The sequence below is a fragment of the Jaculus jaculus genome, chromosome 1, assembly GCF_020740685.1.
Source record: "Jaculus jaculus isolate mJacJac1 chromosome 1, mJacJac1.mat.Y.cur, whole genome shotgun sequence".
NCBI classification, from domain to species: domain Eukaryota; kingdom Metazoa; phylum Chordata; class Mammalia; order Rodentia; family Dipodidae; genus Jaculus; species Jaculus jaculus.
In genome coordinates, this window is record NC_059102.1 from 80,245,473 (window position 1) to 80,259,976 (window position 14,504).

The window sequence follows — 14,504 nt, forward strand, 5'->3', positions numbered from 1 at the left end:
GGAGTCTCCATATTGCTTTCCAAAGTGGTTGTACCATCCTACATTCTCCAAATTGATTTTTTTCATTTATATTTAATGTGTACAAGACATACCTAATGTAACAATAATAGCTTTAGCCATAAGGAAAAAGAGCCCTGAGAAACTAGTCTTTGTAACTTAGGAACTCATGCTTTCAAGTACAGACAGTTTTGAGAACTGAAATACTGAAAGAATGAATACTCAGTATACAAGTAGGGGAAATGGGGTACTATTAAAACCTGTTGACTTTGAGACTGCAGATTGCTAAAATTTAAGAATTGAAAGAATCCCTGAATATACAGGAAATGCCAATTGAATCATCTCCTGAAGGAAGTTAAAGTTGAAAGCCCCTAAAAGACAGGTCTGAATCACAGAAGTGAATGTTGAAGTTGTGGAAATGAATTAGCTCTCTAATGGAAAGCTACTCTTCAAGAAAAACCTGGAAGATTTCTAAGACATTTTAGAAATTTGGAAAGAAAGCATCAGAAAGAGTTGCATATTATAAAATAACTGTTATTATTATCATGAAATGGATATTTCTCTTAGATCCCAAGGCCCAAATTAGTATGTATCTAACTGAACAAAAAGGGAAAGAGACATTTTTTCTGGAGGGAAATGTTAGCATCCGTTAATAGTGTTCAATCATACATAGACCATTATCAACTCTTACAAGCATTTGGCATTATCTAATTCCCTGAAACACTAGACAAGCTTTAGTACTACTTGTCACAACTAAAAGCTGGCTATTGTGGAAAATAACTTGGGATTCATTTGTCTAGAAAACCAGCTATTAAAAGTAGAAACAAATGTCATTACACTTAACTACATTATCTTCATTTGCTACTACTTCAGAGATCTGAAAAAATACCTTCAAATATCATTGTATAACAAGAATATAAATATATCAATGTGTTATGTAAGTTTTGGATTCTAGACAATGTCACAGTAGCCATTAATTTTAATAGTTCCTATTTCAGGAGGTAGGGAATAGAGAATCAGTTAATAATCATAAAAAAGGACACACAACTATTTTTTAGAGTTACTGAGAATTGCTTATTAGAAACATAGTTTCTTGAACTAAATTATCATATCTGAAATTTGTGACCAAAAACTGTTGTTGTTCTGGGCTGTGCAACTGTCACACACCATTCTAGTGTGTAATGATGGGGGCGGGGAGCGATACACTTTTAACATCTGCTAATTTAACTTATATAAATTAATTGGCTGAAACTTGAGAGTGTAGAATTTCACCATTTATATGACTTTATTAACTGAAAAGTCAGGTGTTGAAATAATTTTAAAACCTGTTATTCTGCTCCCTTCTAGTGTAATGTGGGCATATTCTCACTTGTTAATTATATCATGTGTAAAAAAGAAGAAGAACTCAATGGAAAGAAATAAAATATCTTATATAATTATTTATTTGCATATGCTTACAAAATTAGGGCTTTTGCTATCACATAAACAGCTTTTCCATGGTCACAGTTCCACAATCACAAACTAGTGTGACAAAATACAGTAAATAAAATTTCTTACCACTCTACAATCAACATTAGCCATAAGTAACTCCCAGAGGTAAATAACTAAAACTCAAAACAAACTTTGATAATACACATTTCAGTATGCAAAACTCCAAGATAACTTATCAATGCTATTTAGTCTACAACTCAGAATTGCTTTTATCCAGCTTGTATGTTTTAGATTAAATAAAGTTACAAGTTTACCATCTAGTTTTAGGTTAATATTTATTGTAAAAAAATATAATGATCTTTTCTTGAGAGAAACCATAGTATTAAAGCAACATACATATATTTTACTCAAAGATATTGACATTCCTCCAGGATTTCTATATATTTGGAATATCAGAAGATGCTTCTAAAATTCATATTTTGTTATACATTTATCATACAAAATGTTGGGCAAGATTGTATTCATGTATATCAAACAATATGTACCATCTCACATATCTTCATTTCAATATTCTAATGTCCTTTTGAATCTTTAGGGAAACATCAAAGTACATGTTATGTGTGAAATGTCATAGTGAAACACATTTTGTTTTATTAATGAGAAAAAGTTATAATTTTACTTGGAAATACAATTTACTGACAATTAAAATGAGGATAGTAATTCATACTTCATATGTTAGCAATTATAAAGACACAAGATTGTGTATGTGAAGTAGCTAATATGATGCGTGTGCTGTGTGGATAGATCAGTGGTAGAGCATTTCATAGTGGGAGTAAAACCCAAGTTCAATCACTAGAAGCATAATTTTTAAAAAGTTAAATATAATCAGCAGTGCATGAGGACAAGCAAAGAACATTGCTAGAAGATAGATTAAGGTCATATTTTCATTTAAATTAATATGAGTCCCGAAGTGATTAGAAAATAAATTTTTATAAGGAGAAAATGGCATTTAGGAATTAAGCAAATTAGGCAGGGCAGGGAAAGATAGCAAGTAACCACTAACCACGTGCAGCTGAGCTGTGACAGCTGCTGCTAAATGTTAGAGACTCAGGTCGCTGTCATCAACAAAGAAGATTCTTCTGTGCAGTCTGAAACACAAGCCAGACTAGCAAGAGATCCATCATGTTCCCAAGACCCAGACGTAATGCTCTCAGTTACCTACCTCAAACTGCGAGGCTAAAAGGCTTAACTAGCCTTCGAGAAAATAATGCTACACATGCAAACAAGTGTCTCAGGAAAAGCACTTCACTTGCTGGCAGCAGTGGCAGAATCTTACAGCTCACGAAGGTGGCAACAAGGAAAAGGCAGAGAGAGGAGTTTTAAGAACACACTGATGAGTGACAATAATCCAGGGTTAGGGAGCTGCAAAACAGAGTTGTTATCTTGATGAAACACAATTCTGTACATAAAAGGAGCCTGTGACAGTATGCAAATAGACACAAGGAGCCCTGTGCATGGAAACCCTGGCTTGCTGACATTTTCAACACATGAAACATAGATTTCTGAATAGCTAGGTTAGTTAATAGCCCCAAGAAGTAGGACAGAAAGGACGATGCCATGTTTCTTTAGAAGCCATGTTAAGAACTCAGAAAGCACCATAGATGGAGGTTTTGTTACAAGTTCAAGAACTGGTAAATTAATTAAACTATAACTTATATTTGCTTATTTTTCACATCTGCAAATTACTTAATCTTTACTTCCCAATACATACTTATGACATTAAGGATTTTAATAGAAATATTTGCTAAGTAATAGAGGAGTGTACTATCACCTAGCTAAATTAGTGGCTCATACTAATTATTCTGGCACGTGAGGTGGTGAGATTGGAGGATCACTCTGAGTTCATGGTCAGTCTGAGCTACAGATTTAGTTCTAGGTCAGCTGACCTAGAGTGACTTACTGCCATAAACAAAGATAAAAAGAAACAAAGACTATTTTGTGTGACTTTAATTTGCATGACAGATGTTTATGAATCAAAATTTAATAACATAAATCAATCTTTAAAATATTTGAAGCAGAAGATTGGGAGCTATGAGGGCTTAAGCAACAGAATCTCAGTTCATTTACAGGGCACAGAGCATTAGCTGGCACACTGATGAAAGATTAGGGGCTACATTGATGAAAAAAGCTGTTCTCTGGGCAGAGGGATGCACTGTAAATGCTTTGGGGTTCAAGGTAGCATGTTGGTGCAATGTATTGTAGGAAGTAAGGAGAAGAATATTTTCAGAGGACATGCAACAGATGCTTACAGATCATAAAGGATTAATGCATGAAGCTTTTATCCACCTTAGTTAAGTAGGAATGCAATGTAACTGTCTGCAACCTCCCATGCAGAATCACTTTTACATTGGAGGCAATGAACAGAAAAAAAAAAAAAAAGAAAGAAAGAAAAAGAAAAAGAAAAGAAAAAAGAAAAGGAAGAAGAAGAAGAAGCATGAGGTGAGAACACCAAGAACATAGTCACATGAACGGTGAGAGGATTGTTAGGGTTTCAGGACACTATGGGTGAGCCACGTTCCTTTCTGCATTTGCCCAAGTCTCTGAACACAGTGACCCAGGTCTCTACCTAATGGCCTCTTTTCTTTTCTATGCTCACTTCTTACATTAAATTGCTAATTAGATCCTGATTTTTCCCAAATTTGTATGCCAATCTTGAATCTAATACATACTCTCTAGACTCTTAACTCCACTTGAATGTCTATTAGGTATTTCACATTTAATATGAATACTTGATTTGCAATCTTCTAAATGTGCTCTCCCTATAGTATTCACAGATGAGATCTCCATTTTCAAATCAGCTCAGCCTTCGTGTTTGATAGGTAGAAGGCTTCACTACTGTTTTTTTTTTTTTTTTTTTTTGCAGAATCTGTATAAAACTCATCAGCAAATATAATTTACAATAAATCAGGATCCAACACTGTTATCCTGCCTCCTAACATTCTGATCAAAAGCTCTAATCTCTTCACTTACTTTGTTTCTTAAAGAATCTATATTTTCATCTGCTGTGTAGGAGACAGAGATGCTCTGTAATACATGAACGCGCATGTGTGCCACACACACACATGCACAAACACATGTGTGTATGTACACCAAAAAAGAATTATCTGTGTGGAGATACCTTGTGAAAAAATAAAAAGGATCTGAACAAGGAAAACACTGGGATTTTATTGTACCATTAGTGATCATGTGGCAGGGCATATTGTTTATTCAAAATATTTTAAATATTTTCTGATACTTCCTACTGCAGCCTTCTGAAAGGGAGTACAGTTAGGGTGACTGGACCCCTGAAAGTAAAAACAAAAGCAAGAAATTTTTCAGTTGCTAGAAACCAAGCAACATGATCTGAATTCCTACCTCTTGCCTAGTTCCCTGGATCTGTTTTACCACAAACAACCAAAACTCCTCCTGGAAGGGAGAGAGAGTTCTTTCATAGATTTTTTTTTTTTTTAAATTATAGATATACTTAGCATGTATACATCATTGTTGGTAACATACTTTGCCTCATCTCTGCTCCCATTTGCTGGGGCCCCTTCTCAGTTGGTTTACAGATATTCCCATGGAGTTGTTGGTTTTGCTTTGTGGGAGCAGTCAGTGGTTGGGGGAGGCAATGCCTCTGGGCATGACGACTCAACATGTGACTCTTACAATCTTTCCAGGCCCTCTTCCACAAAATTCCTTGAGACATGGTGGGTATGTCTTAAGCCTACTTCAGTAATGAGCTTCTAGGAGCCTCTGGATCTCTGCTTTGGTAGGTGTTGACCATCCTCAGCATGTCCCTCCCTCACCCTGATGCTGAATATCAGGCTCACCATGGAAGCTACATTCTTACTCATATCCCCAATTCCTCTGTGGTTTCAGCTGAGGCTTGGTTGAAGTGTAAGGAGTAGTTTATCTCTTCTTTTCTTGCTACCTTATGAAAAATAAACGCCACATATATTCAATCAGATTGTTAATAAGAAATGGCTCAGGTATTAAGAGAGTTCCTTGAAGAGACAAAATCGCCACCAGTTGAAAATTCAGTGCTCTCATTTCTTTAGATAATATGAATGATGTTTTGGTCACTACAACATCTCCATGGAATCAACTGAATGGTACAAATTTAAATAATTTGTTTAAGAGAAAATACAGGACTGGAGAGAATGCTTATTGGTTAATAAATTTGCCTACAAAACCAAAAGACCCTGGTTCGATTCTCTAATGCCCACATAAAGCCAGATGCACAAGGTGACACATATATCTTTACTTTGTTTGCATTGGCAAGATTCTCTGGCATGCCTATTCTCTCTCCTTCTCTATTAGTCTCTTTCTCTTTGTTATATAAATAAATAAATAATACTTAATAAAATTAATGGAACAAAATCTGTATTTTCAGCAATCATATCTATCAATACAAAAGGATTCTAAGACAGCAAATATTCTGTTCTACAATGTTCTTGTATCTTTTTGATGTATTCTCAATCTAATCTAATGTTCTTATTGTGGAAAACAACTCCAAATGTAACTTCAACATGTACGACCTCATAGACTTTTCAACAATGTGATCTATCCACATTTTCATTAAGGGATTGACTCCACTTCTCCACCTCTATGACCTTAAGTGGTGCTGTAATTACTTTTACCAACATACTATGGCAGAATTGACATTGAACCAGTTTTTGCTACATCCTTTAAAAGGGTTGGGAAATTCCCATAACCACTCTTTGGAAAGCTCAATTTAATGGGCTGGAGGGATGGTTTAGTGGTTAAGGCATTTGCCTGCAAAGCCAAAGGATGCAGGTTTGATTTCCCAGCACCCACATAAGCCAGATGTACAAGTTGGCACATGAGTCTGGAGTTCATTTGCAATTGCTGAAGGCCCTGGTGAGACCACTCTCTGTCTGCCTCTCTCTCTATATAAGAAATATTTTTTAAAAAAGCTCAATTTAAGCACCCATTCTTAGGACAATACCTTTTGAAACCCAAACACCTATCCTAGAATAAGCTCAAGACATGTGAAGAAAGCACACATGGGCTCTTTGTTTGATTGTCTTAAATAAGCATTCAACCAAAAACCAACTCCAACCCCACCAATGATATGGGAGCGAAGGCCAAGCAAACTGCCAGATGGCAGCACAGCAGCTAGTGCCTGGCAAACCCCCATTAGAAGCCACGGCCAGCGTCCCACACACCCAGCCCCATCCCACACATAACTATAGGTATTAACAAGAAATTGGTTTAGGTGATTTTAATGTATCAATAATATATATAAAAAATTGGTATGATCTACAAAATCTACCTTATATAGCTCATCAATTTCCCCATACTTTCATCTCTTGCCATTTTTCTCCTCATGCTTCCTATCCCACTAGGAAGCTCTGTTGTCATTACCTTCACATTGCTCAGATAAAGATCCCAACCAATAGCAGCTGAAGGGAAGGACGTTTTATATTTTGGCTTACAGTCTCCAGGGGAAGCTCCATGATGGCAGGGGAAATCATGGCATAAGTAGAGGCTGACATCACCTCTGCCACAGCAGATAGAATATAGCAGTAATAAAGCAAGCCAAATCTAATATGGGGGAGATGATTATAAAACCCCTAAGCCCACCACAAAGAACACCTACTTCAGCAAGGCTCCATTTTCCAAATGGCCATCAGCTGCAGACTAGACAATCATTCATCACACATTGTTTTATAGGAGACATCTGATTGAAACCACTACACGTGCTTGTGCTTCTCTCTCGATAGATAGATAGATAGATAGATAGATAGATAGATAGATAGATAGATAGATAGATATACAGAAACTTTGAACTAATTTTTCATTTGGACTAAGCTTTTGTCCCATCCCAACAGTTACCTGTATAGTTAACCTCTTAACTGCCTTCACTGATTTATTATTTGACCTGGTTAAAGAACCTTCCTTGATATTCTAAAATAAGTAAATAATTATTAAAAAGACAGCATTGTTCTGGACATTTCCTCTGTTCCTTGAATTTGTTTATACTTTTTCCTCTAACTTTATTGCAATTTACTTTACTTAACAAATAAAAGTTACATGTATATAAGAATTCAATGAGATATTTTAGTATGTACATTATAATATGATCTTCATAATCAAGCTCATTAATACATTCATACCTTATATATTTACTGTGAGATAGCATTATTAGTAACATATGCTATATGTTTAATTTAGTGCTTATTATTAATGAATTTATAGGTAACAGTACAAGTGCTATGGTGACAGGACCTTTTATTTTTTTAATTTGACTGTTATAGCTCCAGCACCTGAGATAGTAGGCCACATCTTCTTCTAAATGCATTGCTTGCATCAGTGAATGTATAAACTAATGGAAACTATGAATTTATAAACTACTGGAAACTGTGAATGGATAAGTGGGCAGATAGATAAGTAGATTGAGTAAGAAAATTGTAGGAAAAGAAATACCATTCTCTACACTGCTTAATTTATATTATAATACAATTTACTAATACAGAGAACATATGACTTCCAGCAAAAATGGCCAAATAGAAATGTCAAAGAAACTTGGGGGTAAAGGCAAAAAAAAATTGACAAGACATTCTTCTACTAAAAACTGAAGACATGTGTGAAATTATTATGCTGAGTAAGACTGTGCAGAGAAGCAGGAGGGAGCTGGAGTCTCCAGAAACCAGCCATCCAGGACTGGCTCCAGCTGACAACCTCTGGGGAAAGTTCCTACTTGCTAAGCTCTGCCTGAACTACCAAGAGTAGAACTATTCTGAAGGGAATCTCCCATTCAAACCACCCTTGCAAAATTAAAAAAAAAAAAAGATAAACAAAAAATAAATACAGGAGAAGACAACAGTGACCAGGTGAGCAGCTCCAAATGAACTTCAGATAACTCTCCACAGCATCTGTTCTCTTAACCACCAAAATCAGGAACCACTGGCGACCACAGAACACTGAAGGATCAGAGGCACCCCAACTCACACAACATCCAACACAGCTGATCTGAAGAGCAGATCTACTATTCTAACCAGCTGAGCCTAGCCCACAGTGGAACAAAGAGAGATCCAGCCTTATAGTCAAAAGCTCCACAAGTGAAATAGGAAGCCACTGAAAAGAAACAGGGCTGGTTTACACTGAGGAAAATATGTACCCCAAAACTAGGTATTATGGCTTGCACTGGAAGTGCTAATTGAAGCTTCTGTATCAGGACAGGATGCTAAAAGAAATGAATATTAGGGAAGGAAAGAATTAAAAATGGAGCACCACTAAGAAAAAATAGACTGATGTGTTAGCTTTTATTGCTGTACATTTAGTCTACATTGTCAGTCTTAAATAAGTTATGTGTCAGGGTTAACTCTTGTCATTTTATTTTTGTGGTTGTTGTTTTTTGAGGTAGGGTCTCACTGTGGCTCAGGCTGACCTGGAATTCATTATGTCATCTCAGGGTGGCCTTGAACTCACAGTGATCCTCCTACTTCTGTCTCCCAAGTGCTGGGATTAAAGGTGTGTGCCACCATTCCCTGCTTTAACTTTTGTCATTTTTAATAGTTCTTAGTTTAATATGTCTCCCATCCCCCCTTTTTTCTTCATTCTAGGGGCATATCTCATTCTGTCCCAGGCTGACCTGTATTCCAGTGCATCCCAGAAATCTCAGCCTCCCAAATGAAGGTATTAAAGGCATGAGTCACCATTCCCAGCCCATTTAGGGCTTTTGGTTTTGCTAATTTATCTGCTTATTTTAATACCCACTCAAGAATAAATATTCCATGTTAGTTTTGTCTGCATTTCAATATTGCAGAGTTGGTTTTTATGTGTGTTTTGTATAGTTCTTTGCCCAGCTTACGATTGAAGTCTTTCCACTACTCCCAAACATCTTTACTTTCCTTCTGTTTCCAATCTCTTTCCCACATTGTCCTTTTCTTACTCCCTCTGCTTTCTGGTCCATAACTACATCCTTGCATAACCTCAACAACCTCTAAAATGTGTGGAAACTAATAGTACCTCAATTTCTCTCTCCCAAATGCTTGTGCTACTTCCATCTTCTTCAATGTAAATACTTGTCCCTATACTAACTCACCCTATATGGCTTCCACTTATAAGAACCAAAACCTTAGAACTTCTAAGAGCCTTGTTCATTTGCCCACCAAGAATTATTGAAGCCAAAAAGAATATTGTTGTTAATTTTCTATTAGGGCATTTTCATGCCAGAAATATCCAACAACTTGTGCCAATTTTGCTATCGCTCTTGGAGTAAAAATGAAGCCATATCTAGCAATATGAGCTTCTCCACTGATAATATAACTTCTGATATACACATGTAAAATATGTAAATATATAGAAAATATAGCACTGAACTAACTCAGAATGTAAAAATCTCAATGGAATAATACAAGAAACAAAAAGAAATCAGGACAATATAATTCATTCAAAAATTATAAATCCATGAGTAATGACCTCCACTGAGACTACATGAGATGAAATGCCAAACAGACAATTCAAAAGAATGATTTTAACTATGCTCAAATAAATCAAAGATGAAATCAAAGGATTCAAAGAAGAAACCAAACTCCTGAAGCAATCCCATGAGAACAATGGAAATCAACTTAACGAAATAAAGAGGTTGATACAAGATATGAGTAAGAAAATAAAAATATTGAATAAATACTGATCTGGAATATTACAAATAAAAACATACTTTATGTCAATAAAATCATTAGAAAGTTTGAACAACAGAATGGACCAAGGGGAGGGTAGAATAAGAGACTTTAAAGACAAACTAGCAGACCTAGAACATTCTAACAAAGAGAAACTCAAACTAATAAGAAGGTATGAGTGAGAATCTCAAGACATGAGGGACACTTTGAAGAGATCAAACTTACAAATTCTGAGTATGAAAGAAGGAGAAGATTTTCAAACTAAAGATAGAGCAAGCATTTGTGACTACATCATAGAAGAAAATTTCTCCACATAGGGGGAAAGATACCAATACAGATATAGGAGGCATTTTAAACACCAAACAGATAAGATCAGAAAAGAACATCTACTTGACATATTATCGTTAAATTACTAAACACACAGAACAAAAAATAAATAAATAAATTGAAACCAATAAAAGAAAATCATTTAGTCTATAAGGGCAAGCTCACCGGGCTAACAGCAGATTACAGAACACAGAGTTTTTTCTTTTTTTTTTTTTTTTTTTTTTTTTTTGTTTTTGTTTTTCGAGGTAGGGTCTCACTCTGGTCCAGGCTGACCTGGAATTAACTCTGTAGTCTCAGGGTGGCCTTGAACTCACCGCAATCCTCCTACCTCTGCCTCCCGAGTGCTGGGATTAAAGGCGTGTGCCACCACGCCCGGCAGAACACAGAGTTTTAAAGCCAAAGAACCTGAAGTGATGTTTTCCAAGTTCTGAAAGACCAGTGCCAACCCACACTACTATATCCAGCTATCTATCATAATTGAAGATATCTATCATAATGAAGGATAAATAATAACTTTCCAGGATACAGACAGGCTAAAGGAATACATGATCACTAAGCCACCTGTAGAGAAAATATTCAAAGGGATCCTCATGTCTGATGAGAAGCAAAAACACATAACTTAGACCACAAGGAAGAATAAAACATGCTTAAATAATGTTTAATGTAAGAGATTTTAAAAAAAGCAAGCACTACAGAATCAAGAATGATAAGAATAAATACTCTCTTTTCAATAATAACTCCTTTTTTCAAATGTTTTATTTATTTATATGAGAGAGAGGCACTATATATATATATATATATATATATATATATATATAGAGAGAGAGAGAGAGAGAGAGAGAGAGAGAGAGAGAGAGAGAGAGAGAGAGAGAGAGGAAGAGGCAGAATGAGAGAGAATGGGTGAGCCAAGGTCTTCAGCCACTGCAAATGAACTCCAGATGCACTTGCCACCTTGTATAACTGGCTTATGATGGGTACTGGGGTATTGAACCTATGTCCTTAAAAGTTGCAGGAAAGTGCTTTCACAGCTAAGCCATCTCTCCATACCTCAATAACAACTCTTAATAGCAATGGCCTCAGTGCCCTAACAAAAGATACAGACTATCAGACTGTACTAAAAGGAAGGATCCTTCCATCTGTTGCCTCTAAGAAGCTTGCCTCTTCATGAAAGACAGACACTATTTTGGACAAAAGGGTGGAAAATGGTGTTTCAAGTAAATGGGCCTAGGAGTCCAGAGGAGAAGGACCTGAGGTTCAGGTAAAAGATGAAACATTTTTTTCTATTAATAATGAATATAAATATGTTTTAGGATACTGAATTGTATACTGGAAATAAGTATCTCAGAGGCGACCTCTTCTTAAGGTTAAAGCCTGGGCTTATATTCATGTGTATAGAGCATAAAACCCTCTCACACACTCTCTCTCTCTTGAATAAATACTGATCTGAAATATTAAAAATAAAAACATACTTTATGTCAATAAAATCAGTAGAAAGTTTGAACAACAGAATGGACCAAGAGGAGGGTAGAATAAGAGACTTTCTCTCTTTCTTTTTTTCTCTGTCTCTGGCATATACAATGTACACACACATACACATACACACACACATAAATATACTTACACAGATATATTGATGTTGGGTGTTGCTATGTTCTCCGGGCATAACAGGATGATGAGCATCATGGAGCAGTGAATACTGCAAGTGCAGTGACTTGGGAATAATCTGACTCTCTAGTTATGACAATGAAATAAGCAAAATACTCTAGTGATGGCTGGATCTCAGGTAATAGTCATGGAAGTGTCAACACGCCCTATTATAAGGGAGGATCACCAGACTGTAACATGAGATTCCAATCCTACTGCACCCCCTCCACACCCAGGTTCATATGGTCTTGTAATGAGTGTGCTAAAATATATGAGGCTGAAGGTTTACTGAATATGAGATTTGACTGGTTCTACTTTTTTGAATTATCACCCATACTTTGGTAGAATTTTGGTTTAACTTTTAATTTGAGTTACCTATGCTCTTGTTAATGTGCTTAAGTAACTCATTGGTTCATCAACCTGTGCTTGGTAGAATAGATTCTTTGATGTGTCATCCTTGCCCTAACTGAACTAAAAAGATGTTTGGTCATGACTTTCCTGAAAAAAGTAATCCAGAAATCAATTTAAGCTATTGCCGCACATTTCTTTTTCCAAAGGAGAAACATTATGGAAAAAAGTACCCTGCTAAGAGAACAATGGAGAAAAATTTGCTTGAATCATAGCAGAGCTCAAGAAATCATGAGTAAATTGAATAAAATTATGAATGAGAAGAAAGAAGCTTAGAACATCATGGTAGCAGCCCACAAAGTTGTATGATTTAATCCAAAAGTCTTTAAACAAAATGGCAGCATTTTGTTGAGCTGTAGTAATACTTGAGTTATAGTAAGTCATGCCTTATATGCTGATTAGCACCACCTTAGGGCTTCTGCATGTAAATGTTTGACAACTGTGAGATTCAAGATGTGGATATAATGATACTTTTAAGTGGGAAGGAAAGACTTATAGCTTAGTTAAAGCTTATAACACATAAAGGGTGCATGCTAGAAAGAGAGAGAGAAACAGCTATGTTTACAGGGTCTCATTAGCATCCCAATTATTTAGTGCACAAGGGGAAAGATGTGGTAGCATAAATGGATGAGCGATAGCAAGATGCTTTTCAACAAATTCTAGGGCATACCCAAAATGGCCAAAACAATCATATATTGAGCAGGAAATCTGTATGGACAGAAAGGCTGAATAAAACAGATTTTTTTTTTATATGTATAGAGTCAGTCCTATATCCAGAGCACAAAATGTTTGATTCATTTGTGCCAGCACTGCCAGGCAATCAGTGTGAACCAACATCAATTTGCCGAGTGCTGGGCTTTCTCTCCAAAAGCTGCCAGTTTTAGCTGAGCAGATATAGATGCATTCATTCTGTTGCTAGGAAAATCAGGAGGAACAAAAAGGGAGGTGATATGCTTCCAAGGCTCTGTCCTTCACACTTCTATTAGCACAACACATAGTCCTCAATCTTCGGTGTTACTGTTTCATGTTTATTCACTCAGTAGTGTGCTCTGAGGCTGAGAGTACTCACCTTTCTCTTTAGAAACCAAACAAAGGCACCTGAACAATGGCTTTGGAGTCTTTTTTTTTTTTTTTTTTTTTTCTGTTTCTTGTCATAATGTTCTGATTTGTGTTGATTTTTCTTATCGGACTTTTTGACTTTTGGATTTTAACAGAGAATCTGAAAGTGTTATGTAGAATGTTGCTAAGTATTATTGCCAAGGGCCATTCTTTTGGTCACATTCCACAGCTCTCATTGCCTGCATTCCAATTTTAAGGCTAACGTGGTTTCTGAGGACTTTGGTTGAAAATTAGGTAAAATTTGGACTCAGAGATTTGTTAAAATATTTATGATTGTGTAGCTCCTGGTCATGTTCTTTTTGTGCCAAGCAGCATTCACTGTTTTACTTCCTTTAATGATGCTGTCCTATAGTGAATATGTCATCTGCTTTCTTGAGTAACTAAACTTTGGACAAAAAATAGGGCAAACATGGATATGGTCATCAATAGGACAGCTTTCTCATTTGTGAAATGGTGATGGTATTGCATATGCTGTGGAACTATTGTGAATGAGTAAGGTCAAATATGTCGAATGCTTAACACAGCACATGCTCCGCAGCAGTCAGTTATTATTCCTAAAGTGCTCACACACCTTGGGGAAAGCATCTTAAAAATCAATTGTGCTTCTCAAAATTCTTCATGCTTATGATTCAAATAAATAACTATCCACACTTTCATTTCACTGTAATTCCTTGTTTGTTTCTTAAAGCTGTTAAAACATTGCTTTTCTATGCAAGGATTGCATTAATATGAGAGAATCAGTGAAGCATAAGCTTTGCTTAGAAATGAAGGTCATGGTTTTTCTTTCAGCACAGATTCTGGGGAAACAGCTCTAAAGCAGAAAGATCTCCACTGATTCTCCTCTGCTTTGAGTTTCCAGGCAGGCAGTCCTGTAATGCAGAACATTGCACC